The sequence below is a fragment of the Henckelia pumila genome, unplaced genomic scaffold, assembly GCF_033568475.1.
Source record: "Henckelia pumila isolate YLH828 unplaced genomic scaffold, ASM3356847v2 CTG_266, whole genome shotgun sequence".
Taxonomy (NCBI): Eukaryota; Viridiplantae; Streptophyta; class Magnoliopsida; order Lamiales; family Gesneriaceae; genus Henckelia; species Henckelia pumila.
Genome location: NW_027331786.1, coordinates 259,640 through 266,633, shown reverse-complemented (window position 1 = coordinate 266,633; position 6,994 = coordinate 259,640). Strand labels below are relative to the sequence as shown.

At 31.7% G+C, this 6,994-nt stretch overlaps 1 pseudogene; it reads left to right on the top strand.

Moving 5' to 3' along the window:
- Nucleotides 1–5: 5 nt before the first annotated feature.
- LOC140870838 (uncharacterized) lies at nt 6–3,011 on the top strand (annotated as a pseudogene).
- The last annotated feature ends 3,983 nt before the right edge of the window (nt 3,012–6,994 follow it).

Genomic DNA, 6,994 nt, shown 5'->3' with positions numbered 1-6,994 from the left:
AAATTGATGTGGCTACACTGGGGAATCTATGTGTTTGATATTGTGCTTCAAAGTCCCGAAACTGCCTCCGAAACAATTGGATGAACGTAAAGCTTACAGGAAGAATTATCCAAGTTGCCTCCCGATAAGGTTCTATCATACTATCTAAATTTTCATAGAGTAGCTCATCTTTAAGATTTTTTGGTTAGTTCTTAGTCATAAATATAAATTTGAAGCTGTTGATGACCAATTCTGAATGCATTTGCATCAAGCTTGATATGTTTTAATTTCATTATAGGTATTAAGTACATTACGGTATTATATTTGTTGAACTATACTGATGAAAACTCTGTAATCACAGGACTTAAATGTATATTTTCTCCTCAGATATACATATATATGTTTGTGTGGTCTGTATAATTATATTATATATATATGATATAATAGATTTATATGAAATTCAAGATTTCATACTTAGTTTGAGTGGAAAAGGTTAGGACTAGATCGGAAAGAGCTTGATCTTGGAGCTTCCCACAAACACTTGCTATAATCATCTTCGTCTTAGATATTATTAATTTGTAAGAAGTGGAAACATGCTATTATTTTATTCATGAGCACACTTTTAGGTAACGTCAAACACTTTGATTATTATAAAGGTTACGCACATATCAGGGAAATAACCTTAGTTGCAGATTGGATGGTACCTATTACAATTCCAATACTTACTTTAAAGGGGGCCAACTATATATTCAAGAAAACAGATACTACTCCTTTAACTACCATTAAAATTGTGTTGTCTGATAGCAGTAGTTAAAAGAGGCGATGACTGGGAACAAGTATGGGAGTTTCTCCAAATAGGAAGCCCCTTACCTATGCTTTAGAAAGTTAAGAGGTTCTAATTTCCTGGATGTTCGACATGGGGATGATCATAAACGTTTTATTGTATCAATCTCTAGGACATGAGTTATGTTGTTGTATTTACATTAATTTGAACAAGTTAACTGTTTTACTGTGCTGAGTCTCATCTTTCTAGAGCTGTTGATAAGTAACTATGCAATATGGGAACTTGTGTTAGCTAGCGACCAAATAGTTGCAAATCTTGATATTCCTTCCAACAATTATAGGGTTTTCCTTTTATTTTTATCCATTCATCTTCTCTTCTATTTTTAAGTTTCATTCAAAAATACTTAAGTCGTCAGCATTTGGGAATTATTGATTATAAAGTTCAATTGATAGCGATACTGGGAGGCTGGTGGCAATTGCAAATGTGGATGTGGCTGCAGCTAGACTTAGGTCTTCAAGTTTGTTTCGCATCGGTCCATGTTGGTGATGGAAAATCATATAGGCCGTTTCCTCTTAGATTTGCATTCATGATGAAGGAATAGCACTCTATGGTTGGTATGAATGAGCAGAATGATGTCATCGATAGTGCTACATGCAGCTACGAGACTCTTCAATGCTGGGTTTTGTGGACCCCTGGCAGAGGCATGGATTTTTTGCAGGTATAACAATCCAGTCAAAGAATGTTGAGCTGTTGTCCATTGTGATTAACATGATAGATTCTTATTCAGTGAAGGAACCTTCCAATTTCTTTTGCAGTCGAGCAGATTTTAGTGACGATCCTGCATTTAGTTGGATGAGCAATTTGTCCTCTGGAGCAAATATGGCGATAAGAAGGTCCAAGGATCATTTTCTGCAACGGTTATGGGTTTGATGAACTTTCCCCTCAGACTGAGCTCATGTTCTGCTTTGGATTATGCAGTTGATAGTGGGAACGTCGATCTTTTCTTGACCCTGGACCACGAGGAAAGTCCCTGGTTGTCGGAACGCCATGAAGAACAACTGGCCCTTGATAAGTACTTTAAGAATGAGTGATGTTTCTTCTTATTAACTTCTGAAGAGGTGCAGAATTTTGATATATAATTCATCCACATGCATCATTATAATTTCCAGATCAATGTGTCAATTCTAACTATTTGAACTCATCATTTTACAATTCAATTAAGGACCGTAGACTTGCCATTATTCTTGCTAAGTGCTATATGGAGTTGATGCAGTCTTTGTTCGTGGTTTTGTGTTATTTCAAGCTCTAAATTATATCGTTTATTGGACTTGTTCCACAGCTTTTGTTTCTACTCCTCATGTGCAATATTTCTACACAGAAGTTGTTCTCCTTATTCTCCTTATTTTCTTTCTTTCGTGTTGAACTGTTGTTTGATCTATTAACTATGACCGGTAATAAATATGTACCTAGGCTGAATCATTGACTGGCTCCAAAGACCCAATTTTAGCGGGACAAGAGTTGCTTCGGAAAGGAATTCGCACAAAGTGGGTGGTAATAAAAATGGGCTCGAATGGTTCAATCCTAATCACCACTTCAAGTATATCTTGTTCCCCTGCTTTCAAGGTTTCACTGTATACATGACACAGTTTTCCCTCGCTTATTCTTGTCTTCCCTATTCCGTCTCTTCGAGTTCTTGTCGTTTTTTTTTTTTTGGAGTTCCTGTATATATCATGCTTTGGTGATCCCGATCTCTTCAATATTTGAACAGGTGAATGTCATTGACACAGTTGGGTGTGGAGACAGTTTCGTGGCCGCAATTGCATTTGGATACATTCACAAATTACCTTTGATATGTACATTGACAATTGCTAATGCGGTGGGCGCTGCAACTGCTATGGGTTGTGGTGCTGGCAGAAACGTCGCAAAAACAAATCAAGTGATGGAAATCTTGAGGGAATTCAACCTCAACGAAGACGACCAATTTTGGGACGAATTGCTTGAGGAACATTCTGGCGCAGAGGAAATAACACTGCTCACTGAAAATGGTCGTGAATGGAAGCAACAAATGGCTCAACGCGCTTCCTTGCAGAAGGCCGTCTGTGAACTCCTACCTAAGCTTCAATCCTCACAGACAAAGCAGGTTGGAGCATGTTGATTAAAACCTTCCTCTTAAATTTAAGTACAACCTGGACAGCTATCTGAGCTACATGGTGGGGGTAAATCAGGAATTTTCACTTATGAAGAAGGTAAAAAGACCACAGCTTCGAACCGATTTTGTCCGCTTGATTTTCGACAGCGCCGTTCGGTATTCAATAGAAGGGTGCATCAAATTCTTCTTGTACTATAGTTTTCTATCTCACCAGGTAATGGAAGATGTTAACCTGTCCAGATTTTTGAAGTATCCAGTTCCAAGAGCACAGTAGGTTGTTTCTATTTTATTTGAAACTTTAAAATGATACGGTTTAGATAATATGTAAACTTATGCCTGTGATTTAGATAAATTAATTATCCAATTTGAAGGGTTCTTGCATGTTACACCTTATTTTTGTCATCTCTTTTGTTTTTTTCGAAAAGGTCATCTCTTTTGTTTTAAATATGCGTATCGAGGCAAGTAAGCTATCGGCCCAAGTAATAAAATCCAATTTTTCCAACAATTAGATTATCTAATTTTTAAAGGATGCACACCCAATTTGACTCGGTCCAAAACGAGCGTGTGCTTTTATATAATGAATAAATGAATTTGTTGGGAAACAATGACATTTGTACTTGTTTTTCGTTTCTTGTTCCTCTTATGTTTTAGAGTTGTTATTATTATTATTGGTTAGAATTATTAAAACAAAAGATATGATCATATGATCCATGTTATTATTATCAAAGGAAAATTAAATAAATAGTGGATAACCCAGCAAATCTTGTTGGAGATGGAATTGGATTCCGCTGTAAATAACTATAATTAAGTTGAGGAGACTACTGATTTTTAGGTGAAGAAAAAGAACACATCACAAGTTCACAATAAATAGTCGGCTTCCTTTTTCAAAATCAAAATCATCTATCTAGAAGATAAATTTAATTTAAAATATGGACTTAAATAATAAAGTGTCCATATTTTTTTTTGGGCAACTTGTAGATAACTACATAAATCAAACTAACTTTCAATTTACTTCCTATATTTGTCTTTCCCGAAAATTCCCTTGTCGTTATTTTAATCATTATTATTTCTTGAATTTATCAAATGTGGAATCGGATTCAAAATCTGATTCACTTGATTCATCAAGAATAATAAATATTTTCATCGTCGGATCAAAATTCAATTGTTTCTACGAGATAGAATCCAATAGTATATATTTCTTCAAGAAGTTTAATTTTATTTTTTTTTTCGTTTCGTTTTGGACATTCATTTCGCATAATGTCCTTCTTCATTGCACAACCAACATGTGCAATTCTTTCCTTTACCCTTTGGGCAAGGTGGTTTTTTGTTATCAAACTTTTTATAAAATTTTCTTTTATAAGGTTTTCTGAAAAAAAAATTTTTAAATTTCTTAAAAAGATTTATAAGGTTTATTAAATTTATTCTGTTTCTGTCGTTTTAATATTTGTGTAACATGTTTGTTTTGCAACCGTATTCTTTTACTGTGAATTCCATTTTTGTCACAACAAAGTTTATTGTTTTGTTTGTAGGATTTAGAGATTCTTTTATTTAAAGTTACTTCATGACATTTCTTTGTTATTATGTCTTTGATGAATTTAATAGCTCCTCCAAAAGTTTTAAGCATAAGGACTAGTTAAGAATTCATCTTTACTGTTTATAGGTATATTAGATATCTTATTAAAGATACTTAGTTTATAATGTTTCTTTTTATCAGCATCTATTAATTGATAATAGTTTGTTTCATAATCACAAATAAATTCTTCTAAGTAACATAAATTGCATAATTTAATATTATCTAAAATAAAGATTGCTCTATTTTGTTCTATGTTCTTAGCTACCAAATTAGCATCATTATTAGAAACTCCTAAAAATTCTTGGTACAAGGCATCAACAAATAGTTCGAAATATCGATGTCCTGTCATTCCTTGTGGTAGATTAGTAATTACTAGGTTTTCAGCTCAAGTTCTTACTGCTCCTACCAGTGTCATTTTTATCATCCCATGAGTTAAAACTTGAATATTCTCATTTTTGTCTAATAATAGTGTTAATTGAATTTGTACTGATAGTTCATTTGCCCAATGATCTATCTTTGATTTTCTTTCTTTGGCTGTTGAACAACCTAAATCTAAGATATTCTGTTTCACAAATCTTGATGTTTTTGATTCTCTAAGAATATCTCTAACATCTTTATAAGATCCAGAGAATTGGTCTCTGTTATATTTAAATTCTTCATCATCTCTTCCACCACTACCTTCTACATTCGTTCGTAGATTTAATCGTGGTCTAGAATCATCTTCAGATTCTGATTCTGAAATATCCATATCTCTGTATTGTTCTGAGTCCTGATGTGAATGATATAATTCTTTTGTATTTACTCCTATTTGTTCAAAATCAGATGAGTCGGTTTCACTAAACATCTCCATACTTATGTTTGTCATAACTAAGGGGATTTCTATACCATGATTCAATTTTGAATGGTGGTTCTTTTTTCCATTTTTCTTTTTCCTTTATCTATTGGAAGAACTTCCTTAAGATAGTTTAATATTTCATTACTATGTCTTTCTTGTTCAATTATTAATCTAGTCGTTGCTAAATCAATATATTCTTTGAAATTCTTCTCTAATTCTTGTATTGATAGATTGATCTTATTAATATTATTTTCTAAATCTCCTAGATCTTTTTTTAATTTTATTAAGGACGTCATTGCGATGAGGTTGACTCATTAACAATAGCTTGTTTAATTTTAAGAATATTTTGATTCATGGTTCCAATCTTATCAAGAATATCTTCATCATTTCTAGCAAATGATAATGATCTTCTTGGTACAGACTGTTTTGTGATTTGGAGTCATCTGAACTCCATCTTTTATAGGGATTTATTTCTTCAATAAATGCTTTTCGAGGGTGTTCAATTCTTGTAATATTTTCAAACATTCTTTCAACAGAAATAGTTGGTTTTGTTGAAATTATTCATGTTTGAGAATTATTACTTATTGCTAAACCGACAACATAGTTTATATTGATTGGATGGTTTCTTGTTAACATAAGATTATTTCTATAAAAGTAATAATCTAATGTTAAAATGTCATTTATGTTTTTATCAAAAATAGATATATTGTATTGTGGATAAATACAAAATTTTATCTTTTTGTAACATAAATTTCCTTCAATTTTTCCAAGGATAGAATCCTCGAAATTACGTATTCTTTTGTCACGAACTGTTATTTCAATTGGTGTATCTATTCCTTCTCGGTAGTGAGCTGATATTATTATTTCAATTCCTCCGATATGAACATATTTCAGTTCAGATCGTTTTTTTTCACTGGCTTTTGCCATGATGGTATTAATATCTTGAGTTGTTAATAACTTCAGAAGTATTAGACCTTGATTTGTTATTTATTTTACAAGATCGTTCTTTTGTACGAATCGAATAATAAATTAAATTTTTTCTGGGATTAATAAAATTTGAAATCTTACTTAGTTATTCCTGGTTGGTCTATTATATTTGTTTTTGAATTAGAAAACCCTGTTTTCTGTATTTCAGCAAACTTACTTTGGTTGAATATAATATTCAAATTATACTCTTGGTTTTCTTTAGATTCATTGATCTGACTGTTTTAATTTGAAATTGTTACTTCTGTCATTTTAACAGATGATAGAACTTCTTAATTTTCTTAAGGCTATTAAAAGCCTTTTTGTTGAATCTATCTGTTCTAATAAATTCTGAAAATCTTCGAAATTATCAATTGAAGATTAACAATTTTTAAGATGTTTCAAATTGTTTTCAAAATTTTCTATATCAAAATTTATATTTTGAGAATATAAATTAAAGATATTCATTTTTGTATTTTCATACATTTTCCATTTAGTAAAAATTGGTACTTTTATTATTTTGTTTTTGTTGATCGGATTTCGATAACAAAGTTTGTTCTTATTCATAACATATTGTTATGTCTTCAATTTCATCGTTTTCAGAAATTTGAATTATCATTTTCCAGTTGCTTGAAAAATGTTCTTTTTTATGATTTTTGAAATAAAAGGTTTGGAGATCTTTTATTTTATTCCATAATTGATCTATTTGAC